This window comes from Leptonychotes weddellii, chromosome 7 (assembly GCF_054177405.1).
Source record: "Leptonychotes weddellii isolate Sample4059 chromosome 7, ASM5417740v2, whole genome shotgun sequence".
In the NCBI taxonomy this organism is placed as follows: Eukaryota; Metazoa; Chordata; class Mammalia; order Carnivora; family Phocidae; genus Leptonychotes; species Leptonychotes weddellii.
The window spans coordinates 81,101,983-81,125,447 of record NC_138375.1 but is presented as its reverse complement, the minus strand read 5'-3'; the positions used below and the strand labels follow the sequence as shown (position 1 = coordinate 81,125,447).

At 37.8% G+C, this 23,465-nt stretch overlaps 1 long non-coding RNA gene and 2 pseudogenes across 1 annotated transcript in view; 2 read left to right on the top strand and 1 right to left on the bottom strand.

Moving 5' to 3' along the window:
* LOC145722659 (uncharacterized) overlaps window positions 1-23,465 on the top strand; it is a 139,887-nt gene that overhangs the window by 93,366 nt on the left and 23,056 nt on the right. The window lies entirely within an intron of this gene.
* On the top strand, window positions 2,705-4,078 carry LOC102731725 (large ribosomal subunit protein uL4-like; annotated as a pseudogene).
* LOC102731422 (large ribosomal subunit protein uL30 pseudogene) lies at window positions 8,249-9,103 on the bottom strand (annotated as a pseudogene).

Here is a 23,465-nt window from a genome sequence, read left to right as displayed (position 1 = left end):
AGTGCTCAACATCACTCGGCATCAGGGAAATCCAAATCAAAACCTCAATGAGATACCACCTCACACCAGTCAGAATGGCTAAAATTAACAAATCAGGAAACAACAGATGTTGGTGAGGATGCAGAGAAAGGGGAACCCTCCTACACTGTTGGTGGGAATGCAAGCTGGTGCAGCCACTCTGGAAAACAGTATGGAGGTTCCTCAAAAAGTTGAAAATAGAGCTACCCTATGACCAGCAATTGTACAATTCAGTATTTACCCCAAAGATACAAATGTAGTGATCCGAAGGGATACCTGCACCCCAATGTTTATAGAAGCAATGTCCACAGTAGCCCAACTATGGAAAGAGCCCAGATGTTCATAGAGAGATGAATGGATAAAGATGTGTGTGTGTGCATATATATATATATATATATATATATATATATATACATACACACAATGAAATATTCCGCAGCCATCAAAAAAATGAAATCTTGCCATTTGCAACAACGTGGATGGAACTAGAGGGTATTATGCTAAGTGAAAGAAATCAATCAGAGAAAGACAATTATCATATGATCTCACTGATATGCGGAATTTAAGAAACAAGGCAGAGGATCATAGGGGAGGAGAGGGAAAAAATGAACCAAGAGGAAACCAGAGAGGGAGACAAACAAGAACTCTTAATCATAGAAAACAAACTGAGGGTTGCTGGAGGAGAGGAGGTGGGGAGATGGGGTAACTAGGTGATGGACTTTGGGGAGGGTATGTGTTGTGGTGAGCACTGTGTGTTGTGTAAGACTGATGAATCACAGACCTGTACCCTTGAAACAAATAATACATTATATGTTAATTTTAAAAATGTTTTTTTAATTTAAAATTTAAAAAAAAGTGTTAGAACTAATGAATTCAGTAAAATTGCAGGATACAAAACCAATACATGAAAAGTTGTTGTGTTTCTACAAACCAACAGCAAAGAGACAAACTATCAGAAAGAGAAATTAAGAAAACCCATTTACAATTTCATCAAAAAGAATAAAACACCTAGGAATAAATTTAACCAAGGAGATGAAAAACCTATACACTAAAAACTATAAGACATTGATGAAAGAAATTGAAGATGACAAAAATGAATAGAAAGGTATTCCATTCTCATGGATTGGAAGAATTAATATTGTTAAAAACATTCATACTACCCAAAGCAGTCTAAGATTCAGTGCAATTGCTATCAAAATTCCAATGGCTTTTTTCACAGAAAAAGAACAGGCAATCCTATAAATTTGTATGGAACCACAAAAGACTCCAAATCTTTACAGCCCAGCAATCTTGAGAAAGAAGAGCATCATGCTTCCGGATTTCAAACTATATTATAAAGCTATGGTAATAATCAAAACAGTATGGTCTCGGCATAAAAATAGACACATAGATCAATAGAACAGAATAGAGAGCACAGAAATAAATCCATGCATATATAATCAATTTATGACAGAGGAGCCAAGAATATGCAATGTGGAAAGGACAGTCCCTTCAATAAATGGTGTTGGGAATATTGGACAGCCACATGCAAAAGAATGAAATTGGCCCACTATCTTACAGCATACACAAAAGTGAACTCAAAATAGATTAAAAACTTCAATGTAAGACCTAAAACGAGGGGTGCCTGGGTGGCTCAGTTTGTTAAGCATCTGCCTTTTCGGCTCAGGTCATGATCCTGGAGTCCCAGGATCGAGCCCCCTGTGTCCAAGTCGAGTTGGGCTCCCTGCTCAGCAGAGTGTCTGTTTCTCCCTCTCTCTCTGCTCCTCTTCCTGCTTGTGCTCTCTCTCTCTAGTTCGCTCACTCTCTCTCTCAAATAAATGAATAAAATCTTAAAAAAGAAAAAAAGACCAAAACCCATAAAGCTCCTTGAAGAAAACACAGGCAATAAGAAACTGACATAGGTCTTGAGAATGATTTTCTTAATCTGACACCAAAAACAAAGCAACAAAAGCAAAAATAAACAAGGGAGACTGTAACGCTTCTGCACAACAAAGGAAACCATCAACAAAATGAAAAGGCAACCTCCTGAATGGGAGAAAATATTTGTAAATCATATATCTGACAAGAGGCTTATATCCAAAATATATAAAGAACAAATACAACTCAATAACAACAAAAAAAATCTGATTAAAAATGAGAAGAACTGAATAGACATTTTTCTAAAGAAGCCATACAGATGGCCAACAGGTACATGAAAAGATGCTCTACATCATTAATCAGAGAAATGCAAATCAAAACCACGGTGAGATATCACCACACACCTATTTGAATGGCTATTATCCAAAAGACTAAAAATAACAATTGTTGTTGTTTCCTTCTGTTGGAAGAAGCAGAAGCCTCTGGTGGGAAAAAAAAATTGCAGCTACCAAGAAACCAGCAGCTGAGAAGCCTGCAGAAAAGAAACCCACCACAGAAGAAAAGAAGCCTGCTGCATAAACTTAAATTTGTTTGTTCCAAATGGAGATATGGAGAAAAGGGAAGCCTTAATGCACTGTTGGTGGGAACGCAAGCTGGTGCAGCCACTCTGGAAAACAGTATGGAGGTTCCTCAAAAAGTTAAAAATAGAGCTACCCTATGATCCAGCAATTCCACTTCTGGGTATTTATCTAAAGAAAACAAGAACACTAATTTGAAAAAAATCCAAAGATCAAAATAGCTTTTCCTGTAGGAGCCACTGAGGTTGAGAGGAGCATGGCTTTCTCTCCCTGCCATGGCATGTGCCTGCCCAGTGGTATCAGTGTACTTCGAAAAGAGGGAGTCTTCTGGCAAAAATGTCACTTTGCCTGCTGTGTTCAAGACTCCCCTTTGACTAGGTATTGTGAACTTTGTTCACACCAACTTGTGCAAAAACAACAGACAGCCCTATGCTGTCAGTGAATTAGCAGGTCATCAAACCAGTGCCAAGTCTTGGGGCTCAGATTTCTAGAGTTCCAGGCAGTGGGACTCAGAGTTCTGGCCAGGGTGCTTTTGGAAATATGTGTCGTGGGGGCTGCGTGTTTGCACCAACCAAAGCCCGACACCACTGGCACCGCATAGTGAACACAACCCAGCAGCGATATGCCATGTGCTCCGCCCTGGCTGCCTCGGCCTTACCAGCGCTGGTCATGTCTAAAGGTCATCAAACTGAGGAAATTCCTGAACTTGTGTTGGTGGTCGAAGGTAAAAACTGAAAGCTACAAGGAGACCAAGGAGTCTGTTTTGCTTCTTAAGAAACTTAAGGCCTGCAATGATAGCAAGAAGGTCTATGCCTCTGAGCAAATAGGAGATGGCAAGAGCCAAATGTCTGGTTTCCAGCCCAAGAGACCCTGGCAAGGGCCAAATGTGTGGTATCCAGCCCAGGAGACCCTGCGTCCTCTATAGTGAGGACAACGGTATCATGAAGGCCTTCAGAAACATCCTTGGAATTACTCTACTTAACGTAAGCAAACTGAGCACTTTGAAACTTGCTCCTGGAGAGCATGTGGGACGTTTCTGCATTTGGACTGAAAGTGCTTCCCGCAGCTTAGATGATCTGCGTGGCACTTGGCGTAAAGCTGCCTCCCTCAAGAGTAACTACAACCTTCTCAGGCGCAAGATGCTCAATACAGACCTTAGCAAAATCTTGAAAAGCCCAGAGTTCCAAAGTGCCCTCCAAGCACCACACAAGAGGATTCATTGCCGAATCCTGAAGTAGAATCCACAGAAAAACCTGAGAATCATGTTGAAGCTAAACCCATATGCCAAGACCACAAGCCGGAATAACCATTCTTCACTGGAGCAAAAATCACAAACTCCAGATGGATAAGGTAGCAGCAGCGCTGGAAGCCAACTCAGATGAGAAGGAGGTTCCAGGCAAGAAGCCTGTGATAGGGAAGAGAGGAAAGGAGGCTGTTGGTGTGAAGAAGCAGAAGAAGCCTCTGGTGGGAAAAAAATTGCAGCTACCAAGAAACCAGCAGCTGAGAAGCCTGCAGAAAAGAAACCCACCACAAAAGAAAAGAAGCCTGCTGCATAAACTTAAATTTGTTTGTTCCATAAATGTCCGATCATTTTGGACAGCTAATTCTGAATAAAGATCTGACCAAAGGCAGTGAGGGGGAAGAAAAGATCAAAACAGTAGGGTATTTGCATATTACACCCCTCTGTGCATTGCAGCATTACTTATAATAGGCAAGATATGGAAACAACCTAAGTGGCCATCGATGGGTGGATAAAGAAGTTGTGGCATATATATACAATATTATTCAGCCATAAAAAAGAATGAAATCTTGCCATTTGTGATAACATGGGTCGACCTGAAAGTCATTATGCTAAATGAAATAAATCAGAGAAAGACAAATACCATATGGTCTCTCTTATACATGGAAGCTTAAACAAACAAACAAACAAACAAACAAAACCAAGCTCATAGAGAACAGATAGGTGGTTCCCAAAGGGTGGGAAATGGGAGAAATGGGTGACTATTTTCTTAGTTTAAATAAATTGAATTAAAAATAAATCACTCGTGTTTATCAATTAAAATCCAAAAGCAGATTTAAAAATAATATATCAGCACCAAAATAGAGAGATTCCACAAAATCAAAGATGGTTGAATATTAGAAAAGCAATGAATAAAATCCATTACATTATAAAATTTAAGAAGTATCATATGATCGTCTTCATTGATATCAAAAAGTCTTTTGATAAAATTCACACTACAGAATTCTTGCTCAGATCATTCAGATGGATTTTTCTGTAACATTGTTAAACATAAATAGAGTATATGCATATACACACATATCTCATCATATATATACAGATATATATATTTGCACACATATATCAGTATTTAAACATATATCTGTATGTATTTAAATATTTATATATATACGTATGTGCATGTGTATATATGCATATATACATCTATAAATATGTGTCTATATAGATTAGTAAAAAATTAGCATTAGTGTCAATATTGCTTAGAGACACATATATGTGTAGTAAACATGTGAATATATAAATGGGAATGAAAAATACAAATTCAGGATTCAGGAGGAAAAGAGGCAGAATGAGACTGGCAAATATAATTAGGGGTCCAACTTATTTATAATTTTCTCTTCCTTAAATTGGCAGATGGGTACCTAGATTTTCATTTTTCTCTGTATAGTTTTTGTAAGTCTGAAATAGTTCAGGAGAAAAGGCGATAAAAAGAGAAGAGAACACAAACTTTTTGAAATCAAGACAAAACTCAATTCCAGTCTCATCTCTGCAATTTCCTGGCTGTGGGTTCTTGACTAGGTTATTTATCTTCCCTGAGCTTCAGTTTCCTCAACTGCAAAATGAAGGTAATAACAACTTCTCCACTTCCTGAAAGTATGTTGCAGCATTTCGCAAAGTAATAAACACCTAGTGTGCCCTTAACGTATTTGATACTTTTCCTGAATTATTTCAATAAGGCCAATGTTAATTAAGTGTGTATTTTTGCATTCCAAATGTGTGGGTGTGTTTACAGGGCATATACATTTCAGTTTCTTGGAGCACAGCACTTGGGTTCTTATGATTTTACCATCCTTTTTCACATCTAACCTTTTTATTTTACACTTCCTGTTTTAATTTTAAACATAGAAGGGACAATTTCTAGACAATCAATAGAACAGCTGCTAGGGGAAAAAATAGAAATGAAAAAGCAAATGACTGAAGGTTGACACTTAAAAGAATAGTTTTGCAGTTAACAGCTGTGTATTCCAGAAATAAAATATCTGATAAAATCATGATAACAAAGAGCAAAAATTGCTATCTAATATTAAGAATTCATAGCTGGAGAGCTGAGAACTATTGAAAAACAATGACAAAATTTCAGTATTGACCTTAATTTTCTAAATGAGTTATAGTTACATGACAAGAAACAAGGAAAATAATAATAAATCCCCTCACAAAGTCTAAATTTTATGGCATTTAAGGCATAAATGAGCACTGTGAAATATACTGTAGATACCATTTTAACCTTTTAAAACATGTTTTGAATACTGAACAACAAATGTAGGTCATTGCCAATGACGATGTTCTCCTTTAATTCTAACAATTTGTCTCTGTTCTTGTCCTCCTAGTCTACCGACAGACATCACACTATGAGTCGTCCCCCCCGCCCTCAGTTGCTTGTCTTTCCTCCTCTCAGTGGGGTAGTCCTTTGTCTTCTCTCTGTGAAGACAGCTTATGGAATTAGAAAGCCTAGATACCCAAATGTGAAGTCACATTTGCTGAATGTAACACATTGGGCAATGTTTTGCCTCTCTGAGCTTTAGTTTTATTATAAAATAGGGATTAAAGCAAGCTAACATACAACACAGACCTTTAAGAAAAAATTTAGAAGCATCATTCAAATGCAAGGTATTATTAATCTCAGGAAATACTGTAAATTGGGTAGTAAAAAGGACCAGTTTCTAGGTGGTTCTTCTCCCAGGAAGCAAAACAAACCCTTAGTCTATTTGGCTTCCTGTTTCTGTATCTCCCAACACAGCAAAAGCAGATGTATATGAAAATTTCTCTGTTGTTTTCCTTAGCTTATCTGTACTTTGCAGTTCATGTGGATTACATAAGTTTTTTTTTTTTTACCTTTTTTATTGTTATGTTGTATTCATTTAACAAATACTAATTGAGTACCTTTATACCATTTACCTGTGGGCACTGCACTAGGTGTTTTGGACACATCCATTAAAAAACAAAAACAAAAACAAAGATCCAGGCACCCCGGTGGCTCAGTCAGTTAAGCGTCTGCCTTGGGCTCAGGTCATGATCCCACATCAGGCACACTGCTCAGTGGGGAGTCTGCTTCTCCCTCTGCCCCTCTCATGCTCTTTCTCTCTCCCTCGCTGTCTCACTCTCTCTATCAAATAAATAAATAAATAAATAAATAAATAAATAAATAAATAAAATAAAATCTTTAAAAAATTATAAAAAACAAACAAACAAAGATCCTTGCCCTCTTGGAATTCAGATTCTCTCTGGGGGTAGGAGTGAGTGTGGGTGGAAGAGGTAACAGACAATAAATAATAAATATTGAAAAAAAACTAATATTCACAGCATATTAGAAGATGGTAAATTCTATGGGGGAAAAAAAGGGGTGGATCAGGGAAAAGGAATGGGAAGAGTTTTCAGGAAGGGGTTGTCCGCTGGGTGGAAGAAGGGGCTAGGTATACTGTCTAACTGGGTAGGTCTCCGTGAGGAAGCAGCTTTTGAGCAAAGACTTGAAGGATGAAGGAATTACTCAACAGAATATCTAGAAAAGAACATTCCATGAAAGGGAATACCCACTGCCAAAGATCTACGGTGGAGTCTTCTTGTCACATATGAGAGAGCAACCAGGCTCTTGTGTCTGGAGAGGAGTAAGTCTGAGGAGAGTACCAGGAAAGGAAGCCAGAAGATAACATCTTACCTAAAGATACCCTACTTAAAACTTGACTCTTACCAAAACTTTTAAAACAAAACTTTTTTGTTCTATACATTTTAAAAGCAAGAAGACTTCAATTTTTGTTCTGATGCCTACGATTGTATCAATGAATATTTGATTCTTATGTGTGACATTTTATTGGTAGAAGGACACACTTAGTATCCGCCTTTTACTATTCTCTTTCAACCTTTTCCCTTGCTTATGATGATAATCAGCTTTGAAAAGCATGAGACCCCCTCACATATACCCTATATTTGCTTTAAGAGCTGCTCCCAGTAGGTTGTAGCTTGCTGTCCAGGTTTTATCCCTGCTCCCCATCAAAGTCCCTCTAAATTGTTATCCCACAGGGAAAACTTTCTAATTGCCTTAATGCCATCCATCCAGCTGCCCAAAGAAAACAACTGTTGACAAGATTGAAAATCTAATGGGTGCCCATTCTATTTCATTACAAGGAAGGGAGAACATGGTAAACCCAAGTCATGGATCACGTAAGTTAGAAATCAAGTTCATGTTTCCCATTTTGAAGTCAAAGAAATGGAAGTGCAAGGATGTTCACTGCTTTTCTTTCCTCACAAAGCATGATTAGGTGTTGATTATGTTACTGCTTATCCCAGGCAGGAAGGGAAATCTTACATCACCCTCTATGACAGAAGAGAAATTATGCTTCCTCTATCAAATTTTCTTCCTCACCTCAGACTTTGCTTCACTGAATTAAATTTATATTTATCAGATAAAGCTATTTAGTATTTTGCCAGGTTTGCGTTAGGAAGGGCTTAGATTTTTTTTTTCTGAGAAATTTTAATAAAACATAAACTGGTTCCACCAAGATTATTTTTTTTTCCATTTGAAAGTAGTCATTTATTAACTGACCAGATTACAAAAATAATCATGGTAGATACCTTAGTTCATCCTTCTAATAAGCCTATTGATCTGGTCTTCCCTGTTACCAGCATCTCCACCTTCTACAAAATGGGTGGTCTTTTTCTTCATTCCCCCTCGTGGAGAAGATAATTTGAAAGGCCATAAAAAGTTGTTTGCTTCTTTGAAACGTTTTCCAACAGTATAGATCTCGTGAATCAGATCCTCCATGCACATGATGCCATATTTACCAAGAGATTGGGCAATCAATGTGTTATCTGTCAGGGCAATTCGCTTCTTGTTGATTTTGCCATAACCACGCTTGTAGATCAATTCATTCACCGACTTCAGGTTTGGGTACCCCCATGCTGTATAAAGTTCCACAATCCTTAGCATGTTAACTGAAGCCTTGTTGAGCTTAACAAAGGTGCCATTGAAGATCTGGCGAAGGCGAAGAAGCTGCAACACCTTTCGAACCTTTGGGCTCACACCATTGATACCTCTGATCCTAATGACAAATGCCAATTTGGGTTCCGCAGGTACGTAGAAGTTGCCAGCTTTTCTTGCCATCCTTGCCATTCGAATCTCAGTTCTGTACATCTGCCTATATTCCTTGTGGTAATGCTTAGCTTTTTCATAGATAAGCTTCCTTCTTGCCTTTCGAAGCATCTTCTGAGCAAACTTCTTCCTCAGACGCTTGATCTTCAACTCTGCGAAATTCCTTCGCTTCTTCTTAAGGGTTTCTGGCACAGCAGGAACCCTCTTTTTCTTCTCTTCTGCACCCTCCATGGTTCCAGCCAGAAAAAGAGCCACCAAGATTATTTTTAAAAATTCAGACTATCTGATCTTTAGGGCAGGATTTTTTCAACAGTTGTAATTACTTTCTAACACCTTCTGTAATACATCATTGTGCTGTTTTATAGCACATTTGGGTAATAAATTTTTTATTCATTTTATCCAAATTCTGACAGCCTATAGATCTGGCATTAAATTATTTTGTTTAGGATTCTACTATTAAGTAGCTGAATGTCAAAACAACTTAAAAGGATGTTTTAAGAAGAATGAACAAAGAGAAAACAACCCTCTTTCAGTTTGGCAGGTTTCTATGGATGCACTTCTGTGTATAATAGAAGATCATGTCACTGTGGAATCTAGTATAAAGAGGGCATTTTAGAGAGCTTGCATTCTTTGCTAAATAGGGGCCGTTAATTGGTACAGTTAAAAGAAGGAACCCTGAAATGTATTGTATTTTTCTACATTCTTAGTTAGCCTCTGCCACCAGTTTGCTCCATTTTGATTTACGCACTCCTGCCCTACTGGCCCATGTACACACACTCACTTTACTGGAAATGCTATGTTCTCTAATGGCAATGGATAGAATCATCATCACTTTCCAAACCTCTAAGCAGTAGACAGACATTTTTTCTGATGTCTTTCCCTCAGGGGAGATCTCGCTTATTGTTTGGAAAACCCAAGGCTTACGCTGTGTGTGGGTCATTCCTCAGGCTCCCTGGAGAAGAGTTAAATGAAACAGACAAACACAAACACTAGAAAGTTTTCTTCTGCCAGTTTTCAAGATTGATACAGTTCTCCTTTGACCAAAATGATCATATTAACCAATCAATGACAAAGAGTAGAGGAAAATAAAAAGTGGGGTATCTTGAAAACCATCAGAAAAAAATCATGAAATATATTAACATACTTGACTGTATAATGAATTTGTCTTTATAAAATTAAATCCACTTCCATATATCACAAAACTATTATAAATACAGATAGTATAACCCTGGAAAGAAATACAAGAAGTGTTTCATTGGTTGTCTCCACTGAAGGGAATGGAGAGATTAATTTTAAAGAGAACAGTCTACTACCCTGATAGTAGTGTAGTGAAATGGGCACTCTCATAAATGTCTAAATGAAGCATTCTGTCAAGAAAGCAATTTGCAATATCGATCAAGGACCGGTGAAATTTTTCATGCCTTTAACCTTAGTAATTCTGTTTTGAAGAATTTATTCTAAGGATATAGGTAAAATGTAGAGGAGGGTTTTGGGGGGGTTTTTTTTGGTTTTTGTTTTGTTTTTGCAAAATATGGTACCGAAGTATGTTTTATAGCAGTGAAAATGAAGGAAAACTTAAAAGTCCCAAATTAGGTAGGATTAGGTAATCCTTTTTCTGTTTCCCAATTATTTTGTACATACATTTTATTAAAACAGCCGGCACACTGGGTTCTCTCCATTTGCATGGATACCTTCTTAAGAAATTGAGTGCTCAGAGTGAGACAAAGAATTTTCATCTCTGTGATCCCAGAGCCTACTATAATAACTGGGGCCCAGTAGGCTCTCAGTTAATACTTGTAAATTAGTAAAATTTTACTTCATCTGTCATGCAATCCATAATGACCACTAAGATTATTATTTCTCCCCACCTCTCACTGTCTACACATGCATAAACATGAGAATAATTCATTCCATTTTTGCAGTTTAGCAAATTAGACTGTTTAAAACAAACTGAATTTAGGTTTATCCATTTGTACATATAGATAGAGCTATTGGCACGGTCATAAACAAACTGAATTATAAATCAGTATATTACCATGACAGGTATTAATATAACCGGTAAGATAAGAGAAAATATTTCAAGTCAGATTTAAGATTTTATATGAAATTTTCAATGCTTGGAAAACCAACCGATTCAATGTCAGATGGATCTCAGAAGATATGTGAGGCTGATACAATGTGGAATAAGAATTACAGAGTTTAGAAAATCAATGTCATATATGTATATATGAAGATTCAGGCCATTTTCTGTATCTTAAAAGTAATTTTAAGCTGCTTTAAGAGGCCGTCTGTTGAGTGTAAGCCTCCTAACTCAGCTCAATTACATCCCAGCACAATGAGAAAAATTGCAGGTGAGTTCACAAAACACTGTGGGAAAACTATTTTAGACTGTTATTGGGAATTTGTCTGTACATAGAAGTGTAATAGCTGCACTTCAATCCAATTCTGGTCTTTGCAATTTACTCTAAGATGTGCCAATCCTCAGTAAATTGTGTGAGAAGGGGACAATGAAATCATTATTTACCTGAACTGTAATACATTCCTATCTTACTCCAGGAGTAGAATTAAATAAATCAATAAATGGAAGGGTTCATGTGTAGAAGATTGAAGTGCCCACATATACAACTTTTATTCAGGGTTTGAGGGTGGGAGAAGGTAGAAAATGATTTCAGTAATAACAAATTGGAATACTAGTAGAACTTTTAAAAAGCATGAAGAATTAAATCCACTTAATTTCTGAGTATCTGTTAATGTCATGTACCTCTGGATAACATTTAAAAAATCATACATGAAAAAATAAACAGCTAAATGTTGGGCAAGAGAGAGAAAACTCACCTTAAACAACTGAAGCAATTCCTCTAGAAAGGAGAGGGAAGGGAGAGAGGAAGAGGAAAGGGAAGGAGAGAGGGAAGAATGAGGGAGGGAGGAAGGAATTTAGAGCTCTTATCGTACCTAAGCCACCCTCTTATAGGGTGTTGACTACCTCCTGGCCAGGTGGGCAGCAGACAAGGTCTTGGCCGCCCTGAGGCAGAGACAATATGGCACATCAGAAGGATGTACTTTAAAGTCAAAGCCCCAGAGTTTCGAAACTCAGTTTTACCATTACCAGCTAAGACAATCTGATCAAAATAATTTCTTTAGGTCCCTACATCTACATGTGAAAACAAACTTTGTCTATACCATAATATCTTATAAGGTAAAATCATATATTTTCTCCTCAATACATGTTTTTCTAAGTGCTGCTCAGTAAATAACACCTTTCCTTTTTCTCAGAGCCACAGGGGGCGGGGTACACACCAATCAAAACTACATCTAGTTGCAAACATTATTTTCTGAACTCTTCAAAGATTGGTGTTGGTGCTTTTTAGGGATGTTGGTGGCTCCAAGAATCCTGTAAGTGAAGCTGAGTTTTAATTAAGGACTCTGGATCCAAGACTCAATGTAGAAAGAGTGTAACTGTGTTTTATACCCTAAAAAGCTGTTTGAATATATTTCCTTGCAATAGGGCATTCAAATAAAGTTTGTTAGATAAACATAGGTTTGAATATTTCAATGAAGATGGATAATTTAATATGACAGGAAAAATGGTAACACTCATAACCCATGTTTCCCAGGCCACACTGGCCTGAAAGAACAAAGCTTTGTGTCAGAGTAAGAGTAGAGACAACATCAAAAAGCAGAATAGATGGAACGCCACTCCACTGGTCATTCCTTCATTTCATTCAACAAATATTTATTGAGTATCACATATGAACCAAGCACTCTGCCAGGCACTGGGGGTATGATGGTGAACAAAAGTAGACATAGTCTTTCATGTACCTTAAGATCTGGGAAAGGCAGTTGAGCAAATAACAAGGATGTCTTACCTAGATAGGGGAAAGGGGGTGCTTGCAGTTAAGACAGGTGTCCCTTAGGAAGGAATGCTTGAGCTGAGTTCTGAAATATCACCTGGTGTTAACCAGGTAAGGGGAGGGGGCACAAGGTCAGGGGGAACATTAAGGACAGATGGAAGACTATTTGCAATGATCCCATTGTCAGAGGGAAACTACCACATCTGGGAATGAAAGAAAATCTAAATGGCTGGGATAGGAGCCAGGATGCAGAGACTAGTTGAAGGGGAAAAGGGAGGTTGGTAAAGGTCAGGCTTGACTTTCATCTTAAATGCAGAGAAATCATCGAAGGATTTTAAGCTGGACAAGTGGTGTGGAGAGAAAAGAGTAATAAGATCAGATTTGCCTTTTGAAAAATCCACTGTTCCTAAGGTGTGGAGAACCCATGGCTGGGAGGGAAGGACAAAGGCAGATGAATTAAGAGGCTACTGCAGTAAACGGTGCAAATCTAAGTTCGTTGTAAAACTTTTTGGCCACTTTTTCCTCCCTGGGAACCTAGGAAAAATACTTTATTTCCCAGAGAAAACTTGCCCTCTGTAGTGGAGATGGAAGGAAGTCAATTAATTGAACATTTAGAAGGTAAAATTGGCAAGACATAGTAATGGATTGGATATGGTTGCAAGATACAAGGGCTAGTCGAGGGCTTGTACAACTGGACAGATGAGAATGCCATTCATTTGGGGAACAAGGGAAACTTATTATAAGTGAAATGGGTAATGTTAATTGAGCATTTACTATGCAACAGTCATTGTTCTAAATGCCTTGCACACTTTATTAAATTCGTTTGTTTTTTTTTATAACTATGATCTACTGTTTTCTCCATCTTATAGATGAAAAACTGAGGTAGAGAAAGATTAAGCAACATGTTCATTTTACATATCAATACAAGTAGTGGATCTAGGTATTGAGTCCAGAGCTATGCTTTTCACCACTTTATGATGCTTCCTCCCTGTTCAAGATGTGTTTCCCTTAGCTCAAACAAAAGGACCCCTTTTTCCTTCCCAGCTCATCTTGTGGTTTTCATTCTCTTTCAGTGGTCACTTCCAGTCCTCGCAACAATAGCTTCCTCGTAGCTAAGTTGCTATCAATTCTCCAGACTGAAAAATATTTCTGTCTCTGTGTTGATAATACCTCTCTGGGCCATAACTTATTGCTGTAATTTGAGGTTGAGGGACACAGAGAAGAAGATTCTAACTTGCATTCCTAATGGTCCAATGCAGGTTTATGGACAAATGGATTTTCTTGGTCTGCTCAGACTGCCATAACAAAATACCATAGACTGGATGGCTTCACCAACAGAAGTTTACTTTCTCACCATTTTGGAGGCTGGAGGTCTAAAGTCAGGATGCCAGCAGGGTTGAGTGCTGGTGAGAGCTCTCTTCCTGACTTAGAGGTGGCTGTCTTCCACTGTGTCCCCCTGTAGCCTCGCCTCGATGTGTGCACATTGAGAGAGAGGGAGAGAGGAACAGGGGGAGGGGGAGAGAGAAAGAGTTAGTTCTCTCTCTGGCTCTTCTTCTAAGGCCACCAATTCTATTGAACTAGGATCCCAGCTTTATGGATTTGTTTAGCCTTAGTTACCTCATAAAGGCCCTGTCTCCAAACAGTCACATTGGAGATTAGGGCTTCAGCATATGAATTTGGGGGGAACACAGTTCAGTCCATAGCATGGACCCAGGGGTCTTCTTTAAGAAAAATAACAAAGAATTAGTCCAGAATTTTCAAAGGCCCTTGAAATGATACTTCTCCAGCTTCTCAGTAACTTTGCCTCTGATTAGGAAGTCATTAGACTTTGTTCAGCTCTAACTTGGGAGTGTTCGAGGAATGGCACAGGGAATCCATGGAAAAGATGATAGAGTTAGGAAGCAAATCTTAGTTCAGTGAGCATGACAATAAAGCAGGAGGCCATCCCTGCAGGAAGTGTTGACCCTGGCCGTTTCAGAAATCCCAAACCCTCAATTACAGTGATCACCAATGTCCATACCAAACAATAGAGTCCAGGAGCACTTGCTCAATATCATAGGTGCGATACCTTCTAGGGACTCCACAAGTACGTAGAACCAGTTCTGAAGTGAGTGGGGAGGGTCCGGGGAGGGGAGACAAATGTAGCAGGTGGGGATATCTGCTAGAGAAACCACTGAAACTGTGATTCCCCATACAGTGGTGTCGGCAGGTGTGGCCTGAGACACACAAATTACATGATCTTGTGACCCCACCCAGTTTATCATGACCCCAATTTTAATAGTCAAATTTAGACTAAAATACTTTTCTTCCTCTTTTTTTTTTTAACAAGTATTTCTTTTTTTTTAAAGATTTTATTTATTTATTTATTTATTTGAGAGAGAGAGAAACAGCATGAGAGGGGATAGGGTCAGAGGGAAAAGCAGGCTCCCCACTGAGCAGGGAACCGGATGCAGGGCTCGATCCCAGGACTCCGGAATCATGACCTGAGCCGAAGGCAGACGCTTAACACTGAGCCACCCAGGTGCCCACTTTTCTTCCTCTTATGTTAAACTCTAAGAGTCATCCCCAAGCACAGTATCCACGCATTTTCATTTTTCAATGGTACCACTCCATCCTCTCTATTCAAACGACCAACCATCATAGTTCACCGAGGACTGAGGAATTTTCAGGAATGTGGTCTTTTCACTGCTGACACCTAGACAGTTAGAGTAAACCAGGACATTTGGTTACCCTAAGTCTAACTCCTACCCTAAGAACATAGGAGACTCCTATTGGGTAGGGCCAGAGAAAATATTCTCCCCTTGCTCCCAGAACAGAGTGCCCGGCCCTAGCTGGTAATCTTTAATTCTGATTTCACTCAGAGTCAGATCTTTATTTTTCCTCAGACTCCTGGGAGACAAAGAAAGGCCACTGTTTGGAATAGTTTGGAACTCAGAGCCTTTGTGTTCATTACAAAAACAGGTGGCTGGCCCATGGCTATTATTTGCTAATTTTATTTCTTAAGAAATTGCATTAAAATATTATTTATCTTAATTACTGCGTTTTGGGTGCCCTTTAAATTTAACTCCCAAGGCTGATGCTTCATTGGCTTTACCCTAGTCCAGTCTTGTCAGTAGGCTTGGAACTCGGGTTCCTGGTGGCCAGTCCCAGGCCTCTAACAGTACAGTACTCAGTCTCTCCCATCAAGTGCATCAAACCCTCCAGCAGATTAAAATGAGGTGCTACCAGCCTGCCGAGTGTACCCTATGATACTCAAGTATGCAGTAGGTGAACAATATTTGACTTAGGTACTGGGACCTTTACCATGCCTAGGTTAAAATCATACAATGATGATTTGGCTCTTGGAAAATAAATGTTTTTGTGTACACCTTTACTCCAGCAAAGGTGTATATAATCTGATGCAAAAAATAGCATGGTGTTCAAAAGAACACAACTCTTGAAATCAAATGAGATCTCTGACATTTGTCAGCTACAGTATCTTGGGCAAGTTAATTAACTTTAATGAATCCCAGTTCTAGTAACTATCAAATAAAGATAATATCTACCTCACAGACTTGTTTGTGAGGATTACATAAATCAACACATATCAAGCATAAGTCAGCTACCCGACACAGAGTGAGCAGGCTGTGATACAGTTCTCTTTCTCTTTTCTTGTTTTCTTCCGGGTCTCCTCACCACTTCTCACCAAATTGTTTTTGTGACTTTAATGTTTGTGGATCTAGAATTTTCTTAAGAACACCCTGGACGTATTTCCAAATGCTTTAGAAAGAAAACAGTTATTTTGTCATTGTACTCTTAGGTTCAAAGTATAGTTTGTTTTGTATTCCCCTGAACTGTTTGATGTCTGAAAAGTAAACAATCAGGTTAAAGGTTTCTAAAATCCAATATGATTAAAAAAAATATCTTTTGAGCATAGCAGTTTTTCTCTCCAGGTTCCCTTGATAATATTGGTACTCTACTTCAGATTTCTAAATAAAAAATGTTAAGATTAGAATACTGCTGTGTTCTGTGCTCTCACACAAGAGCTACCCTTGGGCAAAAGGACTTCCTCTCTCATACTTTCTCTGTCCCTGAACTCACTGCTTCCACAGTTATTTTTCTACTTTTCTAAAAAAACTTTTCCATCATTATCACCTGGGAGGAAAACACTCACAGAACAATCTCAAGTATTTTCCACTTAAAAAACAAAAACAAAACAAAACTTGATTTAGAAAGTGCCTGGTAAAAGAAGGTAATAGTGAAATGCTGATGACTACTTCCCTGACTACTATTTTATGTGGGTATAGGAGCAACCAATTTTTATAACCTCTTGTTTTGTGCTACAACAATATCTTAAGGAACACTAGATCTCAGAACAGACTACCATCCATTAATAATGTCTACATTTCCTGGGAAATAGGATACATTCAGAATCTAGTTCTTTGCTTGTGATTCATTTCTTACTGAAATTCTATTATCTTACAACAACTAATGGGATATACCTCAGGGCCTGGTGCCATCAGATGCATTTTAGAAAATTACTATTTTATATGAGCACTGTTGTGCTTATTTTAATTGATGGGGCTTACATTAAATCATCAGAAAACAGATCTTTTAAAGATGAGTGGCAATGCTGTTCATACATATTTTTTTTTTCAAAAAGTTATAACATCATCAACTTTCCGATAACTTTGTGTATGTGTGAGACATGCATAAGAGACTTGTTTTTATCCTCTGACTTCTACTTAATCGTAAGAGTTTAGGGCTAGAAGAGATCTTAGAGATCTTCTAGTCCAACAGATCATTTTAACAACAGTAAACATTTTAATGACTTGCTCAAGACCAAAAAGCTGGGGTGAGGCAGATCCAGAGCTGGGGCCCAGGTCCTCTGGTTTCCAGACCAGCGCTGTCTCACCCAACTATATTCCATGATCCTTACATTGGCCTCCCTGCCTCTTCCTCTCCACAAAATGTATTCATACGATAAGAAGAAGAACTATTCACATCATAGTCCCCTTCAGGAAAAAGTGGGGCTGCATGATAGCTTCAAAGTGGAAGGCTTAAAGAAATGAATTCTAATCAAATAGACAACACAAGGTATAAATATCTGTTGAAATTTCAGGCAAGAAAAGGAGTTCCTGTCTCTTTTTGTTGCCCTCTTTTTAAGAAAGAAAAGAAAAAGAAAAGAAAAAATTCTAAATGTCTTGAGTTTCAGGAAAAATGCTCTATTAGTGAGTCAGACTCTCAAAATAATGTTAGCAAAGGAAGTGACTGTCAATGCGTGGGTGAGATTTTTTTTAGAAGTCACATGAAAAAAAATAGTTCTGTGTGTACAGTTCTGAAACATTCTTCCTCCACTCTTCAGGGCTTCCTCGAATGTCCAGGCTGCCATGAACTAATTTATGTTTATTTTGCTTTCTCAACTTCTGCTTCGTGTACCCCAACATACAGGCCAAGAATATTATTATTTTCTCCTAGTATTCCTCGTATTCAAACACGTCTGTGACTTTGCTATCATTCTTTTACTTTCCTGGGATGTCACTTCCCTCCTTTTTCTCCACTTGTCAAAATCTTAGGCATCCTTCAACACCTGATTTAATACCACCTCCTCCTTGAAGCCTTTGCCTATCTGCAAATGTATAATTAGTGACTACTTCCCATAGCACTTTTGTTGTACCTCTTAGAGAAATGAATCCAGTCTACCTTGTTCTGAAGACTACGTGGCTGACTTCCCTGTTGGATTCAGATCTATGTGAGACCTTGGAAAATAACTTCTCTTTATATGTGCGGGGGACATGTTAAGTACCAGGGATTCCAGAGTGAACATGAAAAAGCCCTTGGCTTCAAGAAACTATCTAAAATCTAGCATGCAAATATAATTGAGGTTATATTCCCCTGTCAGAAAGCAGATCTTGACATAAGAATTTGAATGCAAGTAGTATGTCTAAGTAGTGAGAGTGAGGAAATGAGATCGTGGAAGGAAGAATGCCAAAAAAAGAAGCACATTAATAATGAGCAGGTTTCCACAGAACTAAAAAATAGAGTGGTGGTTGCCAGTGGCTGGGGTGTGGGGGAAATTGGGAGATGCTGGTCAAAAGGTACAAACTTTCAGCAATAAGATGCGTTAAGTTATGGGGAGCTAATGGACAATATGGTGGCTACAGTTAATAATACTATTTCTACACTTGAAATTTGCTAAGAGAGTAGATCTTAAGCATTCTCATCACAACAATAAAAATATGGTAACTATGTGAGGTTCTGAATGTGTTAATTAACTTGATTGTGGTTATCATTTCACAATGTATACATATATAAAACCATCACATTGTACACTTCCAATATATACAGTTTTATATGTGAATTAGCCTCAGTAAAACTGGAGGGAAAATAATAAAGAGGTTTCCAGTGTGGGGCCCACTCCTACTGAAGACCCTCTGAGAAACCATGTAGGAGGTGCCTCTGATTATCGTTAGATGAGGACACTGGGGTATAAATCCCTCAAGTCTACCCTCCTTGTTTAAGGGTTGCTAGTGGATGTCACTGCCAGCCAGCTCTATTCCTAGGCCAAGCTTTCCTCCAAGTGGCCAGAGAAGGCCCTGAGGCAGAGATATAAGTGCTTGAGGCAGGAAGCTGTTGGCAGGTCCAGCAAGTGTCCACCCCGGCTACAGATGATCTTCACGGAGGGCCAGGAGGACAGAGGCAGAGCAACAACACTTTCAGCTATGGGGCCATAAATGGTTACTGCTGGGTTTACTTAAACTCTTGAGTTTAAATAAATCTAGTTGCTACCCTTAACAAAATGTAAATGCCAAGAAAGGACTGACTTTACTCTTTTCTAAGGAAATTGAGACTGCTTTTTTAAGTATGATTTCCTTACCAAACCAAAATGTATATTAGATTTGATTTTCTGTGAATTACTGACTTATTAAAAAAATTTACTTTATTAGAATAAATTAGAATTAGATTGTTCCTGATAGAGGCTACTCTCAGAGTAGGTTTGGAAGCTGCTTCTTGTCAGAAGTATACTCTTTATTTTCCTTGACATTTTATCTTTCTCATTTTTAAGAGTGATACATGCTAATTATAGAAACATCATAAAATATACAAGAATAAAAGAAAAAGAAAATCATTCACTGTTTCCACCAAATACTTGCACAGAAAAACATGGAACCATCCCAACCATAGCACCCAAGCTTTTCCGTTAATGATATTATCTACTAAACATTGCCTCACCTATGTTAAATTACTGATAAATTTATCATAATTATGAAAGGATATACTTATTACCTGCCATTTTTTAAAGACTTAAATTCCTTAAGCAGAATCAATAACCTAGAGAGACTATTGCTGCTTCTATTATAGACTCGCACAATTTTCAAAGGTCTTCATTTGTTACTGATTTGTAATTATCCCACACTTTGGTAAGAAAATATAGTCTACCGGATGTTAATACTTGGAACCTGTTGAAGCTTCATCCCTGGCCTAGTACGTGACAATTTTTGTGAATATTCTGTAGATTCTCAAAAAGAATCTATACAGGCTCCACTTTCTGAAGGTCGTGCTTGTGTTCCCTTTTTCACACTGAAATCTTGAGGATTTTTTAGGTGACAGTATTGCATGCCATCGTGTATATACAAGTATTAATCAAACACATCAGTGTGTCCTATAAGCACACCAGTTTGGGCAACTGTGATGCCCAGAGAAAAGTCATAGTAGGCTCTGCTCTCCTGTTCATTACAAACTTGAAGGAATCAACTTCTCCAAATGTCATCCAAAGCGCGTTCAGAGAGATTTTGCCAGGACGACAGCGGAATAGAGGAAAGGTATGTACAGAGCGTATGTGTAGAAATACCTTTCCTTCGATCTGAGTGCATACTATAAAGGACACAGAGAATACACTCTGTCAGAAGGATCACTCTGACAAAGCATACTGTTCAAATCGAATTATATATTCACAAAGCATTCCTCAGTGTTTCTCATGAGGCCAACTGTATTCTTCCTGAAGCTGTCATGCTCCTTTTAGTTTTACAGAGAATATGGTATTTTTTTTAAAGATTTTATTTATTTACTTGAGATAGAGAAAGAGCGAGTGAGAGCACGAGCCGGGTGGGGGGGGGGTGGGGGTGGCAAAGGCAAAGGGATTGGGGGAAATAGGCTCCCTTCTGAGCAGGGAGCCCCATGCAGGATCCTGAGATCATGACCTGAGCCAAAGGCAGAGGTTTAAAGCACTAAGCCAGCCATTCAGATGCCCCTGTGGAGAATACAGTGTTGATAAATGAAGTTGCAAATGCAAAAGAAGACATTTCGTCCTTTCATCATCTAGTAATCACCAAAAGGGGGTGAAAAAACTGTTTGGGAACCATTCTGTAACCAAGCATGCAATCCATGAAAAAGTTGCATTATTGATAGTTTTCAGTAGGTTTCCTGTTGCATTCTCTGAAGAACCAAGAGCTTACCAATCGAGAAATGTCCCTGTAACTGTAGGAAAAATATATTAAAGAAGAATTTTTAAATGAAATAAACTTGGATCCTAGTAAAATACATCTTCCATGCTACTACTAAAGGCAAAGCCAAGTAGTGAGGTAGAACACACAAAGACTATGAATAGATTATGAACAAGACCCTTTAAGTAGCAATGAAAGTAGCTCCTATGGTCAACTACTTTCTGTTTTTTCTAGGAGGAAAGTTTTTGTAAAATTTGACCTTGGTGGAACTCTGTGAATTCAACACTGTGGTCTTTGCTCAGGGTTTATAACCGCACAATTGTCTGTAAGACAGAAAGTCCTATATGTAATGTTGTTCTCTTGAATGCTTTGGCTTTCTGTCATTAAAGCTCTCCAATTTCACACCACATATTCTACTGGTCTTAACATTAGAAAATTGCTTCTCTGAGAATATATGTTTGCTCCATGTTCAGACAGCAAACTCACAAACAAATTTTTGGACAGTAACCTATGGTTAAGTTGGGAACTAACTACATTAATTTTGCCAGACAAATTTTTTCACTCAGGATAATGAGGAGTCATCAGATGACATTGCTTCATAGTTTAAGAAACTGATATCCTGTCCTGAAAGAGTTAATTATTATAGTCTACCAAGAATAAATCCAAATTCCAAGGAAATAGTTTATAGATTAGAACAGTCCTAACATTTTCTAATGTAAACTCTGAGATCTACTGTCCAAGGCCTATGGAAGTTATTGTCTATGGGTTTCAGTGGTACGGGGAAACATACCTACTAATTTCTTACATATATGTGTACATGCATAGTACCCCCCCACACACACACACACATGTACACACACTTTGCCAAAATGGAAAAATAATTTTTTTTCTACTCAAGAACAGCAGCTAATCTTTTAATAGCATGAGAGGCAGACAGGGAGACAAAGAGAACTGGTAATAATATAACTTCCCCTCTTTTCCATAGTATTTTATTAGCAGCATGACTTTACAGAAACTATGCTGTTCTTACTTCAACAGCTGGTATTCCAAGCAATGCCATATTTAGGGAAGAATTTCCTAGACCTAACTACCAAGAACATCCAAAGTTAATAGTTCGATTTAAATCTAAGGTATTTAAGGTTTAGAGTTGCAGAGGGAAAAAAAGCAATAGAAAAAAAGTGATTAATGCTGTCATTTACTTCAATCCAACTAGATAAATTAAGAACATCCTGAATGCCTTCACTTGTTCTAGCTAAGCTTTCAAGGGTTCTAGAATGCTATTGCTATAACAAAACAAACGAACAAAAAATAAAAAATTTTACATGAAAAGAATCTAAGTTTGTTTCCAAAATCTGAGGTGAAAGAATGGTCAGGAGTATTTTCACTCATGAGGGGAAAATATTACTAAAAATAAGATGTATCAACAATTAAATCCTGCTCTAAGTTATATTTCATAGTTTAGAATGACTAGATTCTTTATGGCTCTGAAAATTGACACTATTAAGTTGCTAGAGTAACATTTTTTTTAATTGCCCATTTCATCCTTAAACATAAACTTATGAATCTACATTACAGATCCTAGAAACTAAAAATAAAGTGATTGATAAGTTAGCCTAATGTATCTATGTTCTAGAATATTCTGCTTCAATTTGTCCTGTAATAATATTTGAATTACCTTGTACTACCAGAATACATAAAACAATTCATATGCATTAGAAACAGGTGTATTAGAAACAGTGTGTACACATGTGTAAGACATTTGATTAGATCAGGTTTTTTAGTACAGAAATATTCATTGAGCATCTACTATGTACCAGGCACAGTGATAGATTATCTTCACAAAGAACACTTTAAAATTACTTATATTTTATTATCTTTCTCGAGAAAATCTATGCTGTTTTAATTTACTTCAGGCAGATAAAGTCTTATTTTAAGAAATGCTCACTTTTCAATGATTTTAAAGTAATATCAAATTCACATATTATGTCGGTGTGGCTTTAAGACACAAAAACCTAAAGGCAAAAAGTAAAAGAACTGCTTATTAATAGCATAATAAGTCGAAGCTCAGTTATTCAACAAGTATTTATTCAATGCTTATTCTGTTCCAGGAATTGTTTTAAGGCTAGAGATCCCTGCCTTCATGGACCTGGGATGACACCATTAGGAAACGCAAAGGAATCCATTTGCAGTTTTCCTTATCGTTCTGTCATAAGCTCTTAGAACTTTGATTATCACATTTTGCAATCCGACCATATCCCATACTTCATGAACTGTTAATAAATATCAATCAGGGGACTAACATGTCCTAAATAGAGAAAGCCTGCTATTCTGTTTTTGCTTAATCGTAGATGGTAA